We start from the raw sequence: 17,619 nt of genomic DNA on the forward strand, positions 1-17,619 counted from the left end.
ATGACTTCCGGTGTAGTTAAAGACACTGGGCATGTGATAAACATGGATCTATTAAAATAATTAAAAATAAAAATATTGTAGGGATGTTCCGATTACATTCTTTTGCCCCCGAGTCAAAGTCATTTGATTTTGAGTATCTGCTGATACCGAGTCCCGATCCGATACTTCTATAAAACGTTATAAAATGAACTAACAGCAAAGAATAAGATCCAGGATGTGTGGGGGGATCAGATTGTGTTGATTTCAATGTGTAGTATTTGGGCTGAACTTAGTGTGAAAAATCAAATGTCCAAAACTTTAATTTTAATTTTAACTTTTCTAACCATGAACCATCATTGTTGAAAATCTTTACTTTTCACAGTCTGGTCGTGGAATGTGTAACTTAGTAAAATGAACTGGACAAAACAGGAACCAAACCAGAATCAGATCAGACTGAGACTAGACTCTGCACAATCTAGAGTTTGTATATTTGATAATGTATGGAAGCCTGTGCATTACAGTTAAAACATTTAGGCTCGTCTATGAAATCCAAATAATACAAAATCTTAGCAAATAAAAACGAGATGACAGAAGCCCCACAGACTCTCTCCCAGCCACCCCCACTCCCCCGCACCGCCCCCACATCCACAAACTCACAGCGGAGCGTGCGCTGCAACATCGTTCCTACCGCTCAATAGACGCTCCACGCCGCTGGTCGGACCCTCACTGCCAATAGCGCCAGCTCTACTGCACAACAGCGCTGTTTGTTTTGTTTGCAACAAACACAGCCGTGCAACACCAACGGACCAAGCGCCCAAGCACGGCTCAGACCAAAAGTCCCAGTGCGAATGCGCCGCTAGCACAGCAGGCATTGGGACAGACAGTCGCGCTAACCGGACGTCCCTGAGCAAGTCCCCCACCAGTTTAAAAAATAAACAAAACTGTTGTGTCCTGTGTGTCCTGTGTGTTATATACGTATATTATTTATCCGATACCTGATCAGACTGATGCGACTCGGTGGAATATATTTGAAAATCGGTTCGAGGTCAGTAAGCACAACCAGAACTAATACATAAGGCGCACCGGATTATAAAGTGCACTGTCGATTGTTGAGAAAATTAAGGGATTTTAAGTGCGCCTTATAGTCCAAAAAATACGGTACTCAAGTTTTAAAGAAGGAAAAACAGTAATCAGTGTTTCCCACAGAAAATTGGTTAGGCAAGGCAGTAGGTGGTGCTGGCGAAAAAGTGAGGAGCGAGGGGGATGCGTGGAGATGTATGTTTATGAATATTACAGATCGACATGCAGATCGTGACAAGGCGACCCAACAAAAATCTCTTGCAACCCACCTGTCTCTGGGAAACGATGATGTACAGTATGTTTAAATCCATGCTGTATTGTCTTAAACTTTTTTTTTGTGTCTGTGTTTGCAAATGTGTGCGTCGTGTCGCCATGGTAACCGCTGAACATTCATCCAATAGAGAAAGACTGAAAACTCAAATAAATAAAAGCTACGAAATATGCAATAACTTCACAGTGCTCATTTTGTACAGCGTCTCGATCGTTAAATCCAATTCAGGTGTAACTTGTATGATAATTTAACTCTCGTACCGTGTATGACTGACATGTATGAATATGCAGTGACTCACCATAGATGTAAATCAAATGTTATACAAATTCACAGCCTGCGTCATCATTACAGTATTAGCAGTATACGCGCCCTATTACATTTCACAGTAAATCAAAGAGGCAGTGGGGTGCATGCTGGGTAATTTTCCTCTACCACAGGAGCAGCGGGGGGAGCAGACGAGAGGTAGATTTGAGTAAACTGACTGACAGCGGTGGCTTCTATAAATATATGTAAGTCATTAACCTCAAAGTGAGACACAGGGTTTGGCTGCCTCCGACCGGATCTCGTACGACTCGGCTGCTTTTATGGAAAATCATTATAACGCAGCTTAAACTACATTATTAAAATATGAAGCTGTTTTTCATTGTGATTCCGTGTCGTTTGATGAATGTGAAATTAAACACACAACAACGCTTTTTTGCCGCATCATTTTAGTTAAAGTTTTGGTCTGTAACTTTGGATGTAACTTGGGAGACGTCGCGGAATTAAACTTGTCTCTACGGAAGCAAGTGTCAGGCCAAGTTACAGGTCAGGAGACGCCGCTAACAGTAAGAATTTGTGTTTATCAAGGTATTTTGTTTAGGAATAAAATACCTATAATTGAGTAAATGCAAGATTGACAGTTTTATAACCAGGGACGGACCAAAAATGAACCGAGACTTTTTCACCACAAATCTTCCCACACTGGAAATTTAGGACCGACGGTGGGGTTCCAAAATGCACAAATTGCCAGTCCGTCCCGGTTTATAACGAAACTCAAACATTCAATAATAATATCTCGTTTCCATGGAGACACTCTGGTGCTTGGAACCTCCGCTAGAAAAGTCACATGCTGCATCTTTAAAGGTCCGATATTTGCTCATTTGAGTCTTGGAAGCTTCAAGCCACATCTGCACATGTTTGCGTAGTCTCCTGCATCTCTAAAGCTCAACATGCTCTGTTCCACTGTATGATGTCATGAAGGGATAGTTTTCAAGTTTCTACTGATTTTAATTGTAACAGGCTCTATTCACGCTTGCGTCACAAACTAGGAAGACGTTTGGAAACAACTTTGGATGACAACTTCCGGTGTAGTTCCCAACACTGGGCTCACCGACCGACTGTGACAAAACCCACTGAAGTAAATGTGATCTGTGCGCGCCTCATCTCTTCTAATCGCATGTACCCAGTGTGATCGGAGTTGTGCGTCAGTGTGGAAATGATGAAAACTGAGGTATGGTTGGAATTGTTGATTAGCGAAACATAACGGAACTCTACAATGACACGGAGATGAGGAAAACCGGGACATTTTCAAATTTTTCATAGATTTGTCAGACTTACTGTCGCGAACAGAGCCACCAGAAGTTTTCATCTCATCTTTTCAAACGTCTGCCTGGTTTGTGACGTAAGCGTGAACAGAGCCAATAGTAAACTGAAACTAGAGCTTTAAAGAACCGCTTTGTGCTCACACTCGCTTCCTATTTGGAACGCTGCAGCTGGAGATTTAGCTTTGTCCATTTATACAGTCTGTGCCTCCGCTGCAGTAGAACCACCAGACACCTCAGCCTATCCATCTTCTCCTCACTAACCAACTACCGTATTTTCCGGGCTATTAGACTCGCTCTTAAGCCTCCAACCCCATCAAGAAACGACTGTGCGCCCCACAATCCAGAGCGCCCTATAAACGAACTCACTCGGTTGTCCCCGCACGACTTCAGTAAACTATAAAGCCGCAGCGCACGCAAACACACACGGAGCAGACAGCGATCGCACAGCAAAAAACACCCACAGCCACACTCATCACTCCACACGGACGAGGAACGAACCGAAAAAGCGAGTGCAATGTGTCACTTCTAGACACAACTGAACAACTGAGTCACTGCAAACACGCCGACAATCCAGCGGTCCCAGACAGCACCCTCCCTACACGCCACAACTGAACAAAGCCCAGAGTCACCGTGAACGAACAAACAAACAAAGTCCCACTGACCCATCCAACTGTTGTGTTTCGTTTAAAGTCCGGTGCGGTTTATTTGTGAAAAAAAGTTCGAAAATAGGCCGTTCTTATAATCCAGAGCGCCTAATAGTGTGGAACATACGGTAAAAAAATAAATGGTTTAATTATTCATCTATGCATTATATAGTGCCTTTCAAAACACCCAAAGTGCTTTACAGTTCATTATTCATTCACTCAACACTCAGTGGTGGCAAACTACTACTGTAGCCACAGCTGCCCTGAGACAGACTGACGGAAGCCAGAAATCTGCACCATTGACCCCTCCCCGACCACCACCATCACTCACACACACTCCACATTCTTACTAGGCAATGTAGGTGAAGTGTCTTGCCTAAGGACACAACAACAGCTTTTTTTTTTAACCTTTTTTATTTGAACATTTTATTGTATATATGTCACATATTTACACACACAAATTATTTAGTGTTGTGAAACAGAATAAATCGTCAGACCAACTAAAAAGAAAGAAAAAAAAAGTTTTTAATGAAATAAAAATAAAAGTAAAAATAATAGGCCATCAAGCAAGTGACGTCTGCAAAATGTATAAAAAATTTTTGCATTAAGTTTTTTTTTTATTGTAAGATTTCCACTTTTTCCACAATTTTACTTCTGGTGCCCCACTGTGGCACCTGATTTTCCCAATGGTCTCTCATCCAAGTACTAACCAGGCCCGACCTTGTTTAGCTTCTGAGATCTGATGGGATCAGGCTTTGACAAACAGGTATGACCTCACAATCCCACATTTTGAAGTACGATATATTGCTGGAGTAAATATAGAAGATAAACAATATTGAAACTAAGTCATGCCACTGACACAAAGACCGAAGAGCACAAAAACTGTTCTAAATATACCGTATGTTCCTCACCATAGGGTTCGCTCATAACCTCAGCCTATCCATCTTCTCCTCACTAACCAACTACCGTATTTTCCGTGCTGTGCGCCCCACAATCCAGAGCGCCCTGTACACGAATCCACTCGGGTGTCCCAGCACGACTTCAGTAAACTACAAAGCCGCACCACCCACAGCGCACGCAAACACACACGAAGCAGACAGCGACCGCGCGGCGAAAAACACCCACAGACACACTCACCACTCCAGAACAGAACGGAACGGAGGAACGAACCGAAAAAGCGAGTGCAATGTGCCACTTCTAGACACAACTGAACAACTGAGTCACTGCGAACACGCCGACAATCCAGCGGTCCCAGACAGCACCCTCCCTACACGCCACAACTGAACAAAGCCCAGAGTCACCGTGAACGCGACAAACAAAGTCCGACTCACCCATCCAACTGTTGTGTTTCGTTTAAAGTCCGGTGCGGTTTATTTGTGAAAAAAGTTTGAAAATAGACCATTTAATGACAGTGCGACTTATAATCCAGAGCGCCTAATAGTGCGGAAAATACGGTACAATATTGCTAAAAAAAAAAACATGAGCTGCAATAAATATCAATTGAATGTTGAGTCAATATAATAATTATCTTGACTGGGATCGTCTGTTTTCACCTCATCGTTTGCTTCTCCCGGTTCAAATATCCACATAAAACCATTACTGTCCAAGCATTAGGTCCAAAAAAACATACCCAAACACTATTTTATCCTTAATTACTCCCTCCGTCTCTCTCTCTTTCTCTCCTCTCGTCTCGTTTTTGACTTTGACTGCTCCTGTTTGTGGCTGCAGCTCGACTGTCTCTCAGGAGCCGGTACAAGCGAGGTAAATGAGGGAGGAATATGAAGGATTTAAGAAGACATCAAGGTGTAAAAGTCCATTTGCGGCAAAGCGAGAGAACGGAGAGAGGAGAGATGGAAATGGAGTGAGAGAGAAAGAGAGAGAGGGGGAGGAAGAGAGGAGAGGGAGACATCAAGGTAAAAGGCAATTTCCATAAAAGCTAGAGAATGGAGAGAGGAGAGATAGAAACACGAAGAGAAGAGGGAAGGAGAGTGAGAGATAAAGGACAGAGAGGGTGAAAGAGAAGAAAGAGAGAGAAAAAGAAGAGAAAGAGTGAGGTAGAGAGAGAGAAGAGATGGAGATAAAGAGGTGCGAGAGAGAGAGAGAGAGGGAGAAAGAGGAGACAGAAGGACAGAGAGCGAAAGAGTAGAGATAGAAGCAGAGAGTGAGAGAGAGGGAAAGGAAGAGCGGGAGAAAGAGGAGAGAGAAGGAGAAAGGTAGAAATTAGAGGGAGAGAGGGAGAAAGAGGAGAGAGAATTAGAGGGGGAGAAAGAGGAGAGAGACAGAAAGAAAGAATAGAGAGAGAAACAGAGAGAGAGAGGGCGAAAGGAGAGAGAGAAAGAAGGGAGAAGGAGAGTGAAAGAGGAGAGAGGTAGAAAGATATAGAGAGAAGAGAGAGAGATAAAGAGGAGCGAGAGAGGGAGAAAGAGGAGAGAGAAGGAGAAAGAGATAGAGGAGGGAGAAGGAGAGAGGGAGGAAGGAGAGAGATAGAAACGGTGTGAGAGAGGGAAAGAAAGAGAAGGAGAATGAGGAGAGAGATGGAGTAAGAGGAGAGAGAGATAGAGAGAAAAGAGACAGAGAGAAATAAAAAGGAGTGAGAGAGGGAGAAAGAGGAGATAGAAGGAGAGAGAGAAAGAGGCGGGAGAAGGAGAGAAAGAATAGAGATAGAAACAGAGAGAGAGGGAAAGAAAGAGGGAGAGGAGAAAGAGGAGAGAGAATTAGAGAGGGAGGAGGAGAGAGAAGGAGAGAAAGAGGAGATAGAAGGAGAGAGAGAAAGAGGAGATAGAAGGAGAGAGAGAAAGAGGAGGGAGAAGGAGAGAAAGAATAGAGATAAAAACAGAGAGGGAGAAAGAGGAGAGAGGGAGGGAGAAAGGACAGAGCGAGAGAAAGAAAAGGGAGAAGGAGAGAGAAAGAGGAGAGAGGTAGAAAGAGATAGAGAGAGAAAAGAGACAAAGAGAGATAAAGAGGAGCGAGAGAGAGGGAAAGAAAGAGAGTGGGCGAGAGAGAGGGAGAAAGAGGAGCGATAGAGATAAAGAGAAAGAGGAGAGAGAGAGGGATAGAGAGCTGGTGGTGCTGGTGTTCTGCTTAATTACCACAGCAGGGCCTCGGGCTGCAGTTAGACATATTTTCTTCACCAGCAATGTTTTTCTTTTTTTTTCCTTTTAAAAATTACAAACATTAATTAATTCTGAGCCTTGTCATCTCGTCTTACATGGATGGACCCCCCTGACCCTCTCTCTCACGCATCAGTAGAAGCGCTGGCAGACAAACTGGAGGCTGTCACACGGGCCAAGCAAGGAACGCAAAAGGCCAAGACATACACTTAGGAAAATGTATGTTTGAGCAGCTCTCTTTTTAATTGCCATGTTTAGAATGTTTAATGCTTTATTTCTGCATTGGAAGTTACAGTATTGAGCCTAGAATTCAATTAATCAAGCAGAAGTTTACTTAAAGGTTGTATGGAGGATTTTTTTTTGTTTCAAGTTGTCAATGATATATTATAGAGATGCAGTAGCCTTGTAATTATGGTGACCAAAAAAAGGAGAATAAAAATTCATCAACTCTGGACGTGGTGGGGCTAAACATTTGCCAATAGATAACGACACTGCCTCGTTATCTGTTAGCTGACAGGCTGTCAATCCAACTCCCTACGTTTCTAGCGTAACTGACTTGCCTGCGCGATGCCGGTACGTGGTTTACGTACGACTGTCACGCAGTCCACAGACGCAAGACGCACAGACGCTGTTTACTCCACCAGCGCAACAGTTCTTAGCGGCTTTTTTTGACCTATATCTTCCTCGCAGTTCGCACAAAGTTTGTTGCAATGGCGACAAGAATCCAGGAGCAGTTAGCCGCAAAAGAAAGTCCGTTTTTGAGGTCGCTGAAAGAAGAAGACAAGGGGAAAAGCAGCGAAGCCAAACTAAGGTGATTCTTGAAGATTCATTCCAGCGATGGCGCGACTGAAGCAGACGCAGGGTCTAAAGCCAAATTACTCCTGGACAGGAAACTTCTGCTTATTATGAAAACGTACTTTATTTCCAAGAGCTAGACAAACGTTTTTCAGGACACGAAAGCGATATTCTATGTCTGAAAACGTAATTTTCAAGGCAAAGAAAGAGTCCGCTTGCTGCTGCGTGTTGTAGCTAGTTCATTCGCACTGAATCTCCGCGCAACCTTCTCTGCACCCCTTTCCTACTCCTGTCCCCGCTGCCCGATCCGCTCTTCCCCCTGCTCCTCACTTCTCCGGGCACGGAATCTCCGCGCACCGCTCCCCTCTCCTCTCTCCTCTCTCCTCTCCCTGCTCCCTGCTCCACTCTTCTCCCTGCTCCTCACTTCTCGTCCATGCACGAAATGTCCGCACACCCGCTCCTCACTTCTCCGTCTTGCCTAACCAACACTGTAGTTAGTTGTTTACAAGTCATGTGCAGCGCACCGGCTGTAAACAAACCTGTTTCTGGCGTAAGGAGGAGGCGGGAGGAGGCGTTTCTACGTAGGGAGCTGTAGGGGAGGGGGGGTGGTTTCACGCATGCGCAACATTTGAAAAAGGACAAACAGTCGCTGGATTTCTCGTTCCTTGGAAAATCCTCTATACAACCTTTAATGGTCTTATTATATATCACGCAAAATGGACTCTCGTGAGATTTAAAACGTGTTATAATGTCGTTACCTCGTCAAAAACAGACCTGGAGTTGTGTTTTGGTTCTGTAATCTTGCATTATTACTCTGTCTAAATTAGGGATGGGCATGATTAATCAATTAATCGATAATTGATCATTAAGAATTTCATCGATTATGTTCATTTTAATCGACAAACCGAATGTAGGTTGCTGTGTGTAGTGTGACCAAACAGGGGTCCATACATGTGTCTCTCTGCACTCAGAAGGAGCGAGCAAACACAAACAGTCGGTCAGTCTGCAACGCAAATGTGTATTTAACGATGATTTGTACAAGAAATTCCAGGCTTTCCGTTGCGTTCGGGACAAGTGTGAGTCCATGTGCACGGTGCACAAAGCAGCACATATGTTTCGGTGTCCAGTGGGAAAAAGTTTTGTCAGGTGAGAGTCGCTCAATGTCGATGACGAGTCCCCCACCTCCCTCCCCCTGTACAGTGTCCTGGTTTTGACAAACGCAAATCTGGTCACACTAACCTGTATTCACCTGAGTCATGTCTTTTAATCCAACAGAAGTTGACCGCATCAGCGACACAAGAGCTGTAGTTTTATCTTCGCTTTGTTTATGCAAATTAGCGATGTGGTTTTAAGTTTTGTTTTTGTGAGAGTTGCGCAAAACTGTATTAAACACATTATAATGTCAAACTGATTGATGTGGCTCTAGAGTCGTTACGGTTTATATGTCGTAAAGTTGAATTTATGTATGCAGGTTAGCGCAGATAGTAATAATAATGATGATCATTTTAATATAAAAACGTTAATGATTAATCGATAATCGATCGTTAATTCTTCCGACGATCGATTAAGAACATTTCATCGAATGCCCATCCCTAGTCTAAATCTCTAAAGCTCAAAATGCTCAGTTCCACCTAGTGATGTCATGCACTGGTGGTTTTCAAGTTAGCAGTTTTACCCTTTAGTTGAGTAGAGATTGACGATTGCAGGGCTGAAATTGTCCAAATGATTCAAGTGAAGGTGTGTGGAGTTTAAAAACACAGTATCGAGAGCACCTGTGTATGACATCACAATTTGGAAGAGAGCATTTTGAGCTTTTGAGGCTGATAATAAAAGGTTACCGTATTTTTCGGACTATAAGACGCATTTAAAATCCTTAAATTTTCTCAAAAATCTACAGTGCGCCTTATGTGTTAATTCTGGTTGTGCTTACCGACATCTAATCGATTTTATGTGGTACACGGCGCTCAAAAATTTGTCAAAATGTTTGTTGCTACTGTAGTCAGGAGCCTCATGGAGTAAAGGGTGAAGTATAGTTTTGCGTCGACATTTATGACATCAGTGAAATGCTACAGAGAATATACTGTATGTCCATTCATATATACGATCTATGCGTATGACCTGCAGACTTACAATTTCTGAAAAGTTTAACATGAACCATCTCCAACGCGAGGCACAGGACAGACTCACCATCAGCAGCACATCCTCTGTCACAGAAAGAACACTCATATTCCACCGTATTTTTCGGACTACAAGGCGCCCTTAAAATCTTTTAGTTTTCTCAAAAATCGACAGTGCGCCTTACGTATTAATTCTGGTTTTGCTTACTGAACTCGAACCGATTCAGCGCATCCTCTGTCACAGAAAGAACACTCATATTCCACTGAGTCGCGCCCTTTACTCAGACAGAAGCTGAACCGCATCAGTGCCCAAGGAAAGAGCTGTTTTTATCAGAGCTTATAGTTTATGCAAATTAGCCATGTGGTTTTAAGTTTCATTTCTGTAAAATGTAAAATGTGAATAATGTGTTTAATGCGGAAAGCTGCATTAAACACATTATTACTCAATGTATATTTGAGTCCTCTTCATAGAAAAAAACCCCAAAAAACTTAAATTATTCACTCACATTCGCATTCATAATACACATTCACCAAGACAGCGTGGCAACACCGGGAGAATTACTCCACGATCTGCCGATGGATCGTGGACGCCTGGGCTAAAGGGATCAGTCTCGAGTGTCATCCGTTTGTTTCACTTAATGCCCCTTATAATCCGGTGCACCTTATAGTCAGAAAAATACGGTACTCAAAAATGTAAGAATGAAACAAAACACAACTCCAGGTATGTTTTTGAGGAGGTCTTACATGGCTAAAAGCTCACAAGAGTGTAGGACCTTTTAACTGTTAATACATAAACCTATATTTTCTTCTACAAATAAGAAAAAAATATTGCGCTGCCAAAATGTAGTTGTACTGTTGTAGGTGTATTTTTGTATATTTAGTTGTATAAAATTGAAAGAATATTTTCACTAGCATATTCTCTAAAAATACTGAATTGCCAAAAAGCTATCATAATATTTTTAAATTTCTTATCATATTTAATCTTGCCCCAGTTGAAACTACATATTCAGGGGCCTCGAAGCCTCGTGGTTTAAAGTGAGGCAGATACTGATACTTTGACAACTTCATAAATAAGGTTTCTCTGTTTACTGCTTCATTCCATTAGAAAACCGCCTGACCTTTTCCTGAAGGAGGGGGTATTATGCAAAACTTTTTGGATCTTTCTACCATGTTATAATGTTTTGCTCTCATCAAACACGTCTGAAGTGGTTTTATATGTTATTTATGCATGCATGTTTGAGTAATCTAGTGATCTCTCCCCGTCCCCTTTTTACGGTTAGCTGTAAGATTATGTCCAAAGCTCCCACACGACAATTCTCCATAAATGTACAAAATCATGACACACAACAATACGCTACAGCTTCACAAACCTGATGCGATGTGCAGTAGTTTCTCTGAAGGGGGAGTGACTTATCGTTGAGAGCAAAGGGGAGACTTAGAGCATCAAAAAATGAAAGTAACGAAACTTATTGAATATAACATTTTTAAAGCAATAAAAGATAACATGGTGACCTAAATATGTTATGTACTAAGTAAAATACACTTTTGGACATAGGACAGTGCAGAATTTTGGAAATAGGACCTCATTTCCTAGTTTGCCAGAGTGTTGGAGACGTGTGGAGACACTTTTTTAAATATTCCATCCAGTCCTTGTATTTGCAGACGTCGTAGTGCGTGTCAATGGCCATAGTTTATCCTGCCACTAAAAACAGTCTTACCCACTCCACAAAACACCCGAAGCAAATCTGTTATTACTCCAGACTGTTGATGTAAATGTCTGTGTTGATAGAATAATTTTAGTAAGTAAAACCAACCTTGTATTTGAAGGATTTAAGTCTGAGCAGCAGCAGTGAGTTAGTTAGTTCCTGATAGAAAGTTTGGCAGCGGCGGACTGATATCACCTAGAACCTATCTTGCTGCAGAGAAAATGCGATGCAAGGTTAGTTTTATCTTTATCAACACAGACATTTACATCAAGTCTGGCATAGTAATAGATTTGCTTCAGGCTCTTTGCGGAGTGGGTAAGACTGTTTTTATTGGCAGGATAACTATGACCATCAACACTCTGGCTCACTAGGAAATGAGGCCCTATGTCCAAATTTCAAAATTAAAATTCCAAAAATGACAAAATATTTTATCGGAAGTGCCTTTCGTTTAGACAGTGACGGCATTTTTGGGGCTTAAAAATGCAAAAATCTGAAACCACCCTCCAGAGGGGAAAAGCTGAATATGCTTTGCCGTAGCGTTTTTGTCTGCACTGGCTAAGACGCAAAACTCTGGTCAGATCTGCTCACGATGCGTACGCGTTTATGTCACATACAGACAGCACACAGAAACATGTCGGATCATTTTCGTGCGTCGGACCTTCGGATAAACTTACAGGAGGTTCCCAACAAATGTACAGAATATGTAGAGATACTATTAGTGAACAGAGAATGAACTGTAATCACCTCTGTCAAACTCTGGATGCACCAGTTCATCGCAGGCGAGTCAGACGGTTATGGACGAGACCTGGAGAACCAGTCGATGGTGAGACAACTTTGTGGAAAGAAGTAGCTGATGAAAATATGTGGCGTGAATAGTTCAGTATGTTGAAAGATGCCATTGTTGCTTTAAGTACAAACATACACAATCAATTTCCACACACTTTTGCGTCACCATAGACCAGAGTTGGGAATAACGCATTATAAAAGTAGCGAATTACTGTAATGCATTGCTTTTTGCTGTAATGCAGTAATGTGGCATAACAGGGAAAAAAATGGTAATATTTTCTTGGTACAAATGTCAGTAATGTGCGTGACAATGCTTTTTTAACCTTTTTTTCATACAAATTTGCTAAAATCCCCACAATATCAGCAGCGGTGAAATGCCGGAGCTGGAACGCACCAGTGTAGACCGTCGAGTGACCGCGAGCGAAAGGATCGACGTAGAACTCCGCGCTCCACCGGGCAAACTGCAACTGACGCCCGGGCGCGCTTTGCAGAGACCTTGTTCCACGGGCTCAGGGTTCTCTCAGGGAAGGTCCTAGATTCCAAGTTCTAGTCCAAGATTAGTCCTGGTTCATTTCTGGTTTAGTCCTGGTTCCGTCCATATAGGGCGCAAAAGTTCAGCATCTTCACAGTTATTTTGGTGAGAGTAACTTAAAAATAATGTATTAGTAATGTAATGTCTTACATTTTAAATACTATAATATTGTAATGTAACAAATTACTTTGAAATTACAGTAATAAGTAATAAATAACACATTACAGTTTTAAAGTAACTTGTCCAACAGTGACGTACATATGCACGCAGATTTCCTCCTGAAAATACTCGTCTAAATGCGGAATAAAAAGTGACGACCTGACGCTCTTGCGTCTTCTGTTCAGATGTCATCATGTAAACGTGGCCTGAATTGTAATGTAGCGTAGTGCTGGAACCTTATGATAGATACGTTTAATCTATACTGTGGAACATTCTAGACAAAGCAATAGCAGATCCTCTTCTAGAAATATTATGCAGTGCACATTTAATGCTAAAAGAGTGACGTTAAAACCCTCTTGACTTTATTTTATTTATTCTTTATTTCACACACGAACATTATCCGTAGTTACATACACACAATCACGTTTTACACCCCCACAAGATCCTCCGCAGCCAACACGGCCTTATAAATCTAGCCTTTTCAAACTAGTACTATTGCCTAATCACCTTTTATACCGCTCCTCCCTTGTCTCATCGTCACCTCTCGTCTGTCTCCCTCACTGCGTCTCCACAAACCCAACAGCCAGTTTCGCTCTGAGTTTATCATAAATTACAGATTGCATTGTTACCGACCAATCCTCTTACGGTAAGCAGTTTTGAGGAGGCAGGCGACTGTCATGAACTCTGAAAGGACTCGAGAAAATGCTTCAACTTTAGCCCCTGATCCAGACTCGAATACTCTTCACATGTGGGGTAACTGAATACATACAAATAAAAGATATATTTTAGTACTCCGAAACTGTACTGTGAAAAAACAAAGACATACTTCACTTATACTATCTATAAGTCGGTGATACAGGTGGTATTACTGCGATGGTGACAGAAGCTCAGTTGGTAAGAGCGTTTGTTTGTATACTGATCTGAAATTTGGCGGTGCAATTCCTGCTCCCACAGAAGAATGCTGTTGTAGTGTCCTTGGGCAAGACACTTAACCAATCTATCCCCCAGTGTTTGTGTAGCCTGGTGTGTGAATGGGCGAGTGGTTCCTTGATGTAAAGCGCTTTTGAGTGGAAGTGGAAAAGCGCTGTATAAATATGTGACCATTTACTAATTTAAGTTAAAGTTATATCTTTAGATAAGGACAAACATATTTTTACACATAATCAACATGATACGATACATATCTCTGTGCAGTGAGCTTTCGATTCAGTCGATTTGATACAGTCCAATAAAAAAATGAAGGCTAAATCATGGCTGTGATACTTAAAGTCTTTGTTAAACCACTTCTTGTGCGAAGTTCACATGAAACACAAACATTTTAATCATCAAAACAGTGAATATGTCAAATGTGTCACATAAATGAGTTTCCTTCTTCTGAACACGCAACAAAAGTGTAGAGCTGTAATAAAATAATTTAGTAAAATCTCCCAAAAAATACTCTGGGCGATATATTGATACAGGAGCCCACGACCCACATTCAACGATACGATATATCGATATTTTGATATTTTTGCACACACCTCACCTAGTGTCCACCCCATCACAGTTCAATACAAAACACAATAGATAAATCCCATGAAACGCGGAAGTAGAGCGGAAGGAAAGCAGCGCCGCCGTTACTGCAGTGCTTAGCGGAAGTAGTACTGTATTCTCCGGGCGATTAGGCTCTTAAACCTCTAACTGCATCAAAAAACGACCGCGCGCCCCACAATCCAGAGCTCCCTATACACGAATCCACTCGGGTGTCCCAGCACGACTCCAGTAAACTATAAAGTCGCACCACCCGCAGCGCACGCAAACACACACGGAGCAGACAGCGACCGCACAGCGAAACACACCCACAGACACACTCATCGCTCCACATGGACGAGGAACGGAATGAAGGAACGAACCGAAAAAGCGAGTGCAATGTGCCACTTCTAGACACAACTGAACAACTGAGTCACTGCGAACACGCTGACAATCCAGCGGTGACAGACAGCACCCTCCCTACACGCCACAACTGAACAAAGCCCAGAGTCACCGTGAACGAACAAACAAAGTCCCACTGACCCATCCAACTGTTGTGTTTCCTTTAAAGTCCGGTGCGGTTTATTTGTGAAAAAAAGTTTGAAAATAGACCATTCAATGACAATGCGCCTTATAACCCAGAGCGCCTAATCGTCCGTAAAATATGGTAGTGCGTTGGTCCCGTAGCGGTAGTTGCTCAGATGTTAGCCAAAATCCTTCTTTATTTCCACGTTGAGGTAAGAGTTCACTGCTTAAGATAAGATAAGATAATAAGATAATCCTTTATTGTCTCCCATGGGAGAAATTTGTCTTGGGACAGGGGGTAACATGTTTTATCAAAAAAACAGGACAACACAACACAAAGCAGCACATAAACAAACACCATAAAACAAAGTAAATATGAGACCAACTATGACCACGAGTGATGCACCAAACAGGACCCTTAAATTATCCTTAACAGGCAAACCCTTGCATTCTTCTGTTCTATTAATTATTGCACATTCCCTAAACCTATGTGCAGTTTTAGTTTATAATTATTGACACACTTCCCTAAGCCTATGTGCAGTTTTAGTTGTTATAATTATTGCACATTCCCTAAGCCTATGTGCAGTTTTGATTGCACATCCTTAGCCTATGTGCAGAAAATGCACATTCCCTAAGCCTATGTGCAGTTTTGATTGCACATTCCCTTAGCCTATGTGCAGATTTAATTATTGCACATTCCCTAAGCCTATGTGTAGTTTTAATTGCACAATCCCTAAGCCTTTTATAATTATTTTTTAACTGCATTATCTGAGTTTAGCAGTTTAACAGCTAGTGGCACAAAAGAATGTTTGAATCTGTTCAGTTTACAGTTTGGGACCCTGTACCTTCTGCCTGATGGCATCAACTCAAACTGACTGTGAAGAACATGGGTTGGGTCATTGATCACCTTCCTGCTGAGCTTCCTAACAGTCTCCTCAAAAATTTGCTGAAGTGAGCTTGCTTGCGAGAACCTGACGACACTCTTCAAAGTGATGACCTCCTCTGCGACGGCATTCAGAATCCTGGACCCACCACCACCTGGACCTCAGATAGTTCTGCCCTTCTATCAGGGACCCTGTAGTTTAGGTTTTGACTCATGTCACATGCCAGTCGATCAATAAAATAATCCATAATTCTGAAGAACATTTATTTTACTGGTACAATAAACACATTTTTTTTAAACTAATAAACTATTTGTTAATTCTTAATGCTATATTATGATTATTTATGGAGTAATTATTGTCAATAAAATTACATATTTACACGCATGTAATTTGTAACTAAAAGAACTATTATAAACATTTTGAAATATTGCTCTATTTTATTTAGTTTTTCTTATTTGAATGTCTGTGTAGTAGTTTTTATTTAAAGTCCACAGCCCTGTCTCGGTGTGAGCCTGAGGTGATGTGTGGTGATTCAGGAGCTCGTTGAAGCAGCAGTCATGGGTTCCCTTTAACCTTTGTCACTTTGAATCTGCCTCCTCATTTTGTCAGTCTCCCGACGTTTAGATCAGTCGTGTTTACAGCCCGTTTATAATTAGCTCACTGAGATTACAATTAATACATGATGTGATTTTAAATTTTTGTTTTAGCTACCTTTGTTATTGATCAACAAGTGCAAATATTACACATTTTTGACATATCTCCTAACTCTAGTTGCTTCCATTTAAGTATGCATGTTTTTTTCTACTGCATATGTGTCTTCGCAGCATTGTCTACTGTTCCTATTAGGGATGTAACAATAACCAAAATATCGTGATATTGTATCGTCAAAGTTCTCCCAGTAATATCGTGGACCATCACAATATCTCAAATCACAAGTCTCTTTGCTTAAATTAAAAGTTATGATGCAGCAATAGTAAAAAAAAAAAGACAGAGGGAACTACATAGACCATGATCCTTTGCTCCATTTCAGTGCAGACTACAAGAAGAAATAACAGTTCTAAGCACATTTAAGTCTTAGTTCTTTGGATTAAGTTTTGTCATGGCATTTTAAGAGGAAAAAATTGTATATTTACAGTTTTATTAGCCTCCACAAAATATCGCAGTAAATATTTTACCATGAGATTTATATTGTGAAAATATTGCATTGAGAGATTTGGATATTGTTACATCCCTAATCATGAGCCTCTCCATCATATCATGAGATTTCCCACAATATCGCAATAAATTTCGTACCGTGAGGTTCATGCCATGACGATATCGTTTCATGAAACTTGGATATCTTTACACCACTAGTTCCTATCAATTGCCAGTTTTATTGTAAAATTATGTAAATTGCGTAAATTTGTAGCTTTGTGTTTTAAAAACAATCAAAAACTGAGCAACCAAGCTACCTCCAGTGGCCACCGCAATTTTAAGTACTATATGACATCACACAGGACTGCCCCGATTAAATAGTCCATTAAGCTTCATTTGGTCTTCTGATAATTTATGTAATTAGGTTGTTTTTTCAGACCAAAAGTTTGTTTTCATATCTGACCGTTTGGACTGCTCACTAGCTCCTTCCTCAACATGATGTTGCTGTGACATGTCCGCTCAGTTGATTTAAACAGGTTTTGGCACTGTCTTCCTACCGGTGAAGGCAGGATGACAGCGCCATCTGCAGTCCGACTTCCTCAGGACAGTATCCCAGGAGTGTGAGAGTAAAAAAGCCCCCTCGTCCCAGTTTATAGTCTCGTAGGCACGTTCCCGTATTTCAATTGCCTCTTTAATTCCCGATTTAATGCCCTGATTAAAGCCAGGTCCGTTCAGGTAGCTGATGAATGCAAGAGAATGGACTGGACTAAAGCATATTTTCTTGTTGCTGTGTTTGTTTCTA

At 41.5% G+C, this 17,619-nt stretch overlaps 1 protein-coding gene and 1 pseudogene across 1 annotated transcript in view; one reads left to right on the forward strand and one right to left on the reverse strand.

Annotated features, from left to right (window-relative positions):
- Nucleotides 1-17,619, forward strand: part of LOC110158802 (forkhead box protein J3-like) — a 205,808-nt gene that overhangs the window by 113,405 nt on the left and 74,784 nt on the right. The window lies entirely within an intron of this gene.
- LOC129412481 (5S ribosomal RNA) lies at nucleotides 4,225-4,340 on the reverse strand (annotated as a pseudogene).

The sequence above is a fragment of the Boleophthalmus pectinirostris genome, unplaced genomic scaffold, assembly GCF_026225935.1.
Source record: "Boleophthalmus pectinirostris isolate CB_2022bp ecotype Guang Dong unplaced genomic scaffold, ASM2622593v1 HiC_scaffold_8, whole genome shotgun sequence".
Taxonomy (NCBI): domain Eukaryota; kingdom Metazoa; phylum Chordata; class Actinopteri; order Gobiiformes; family Gobiidae; genus Boleophthalmus; species Boleophthalmus pectinirostris.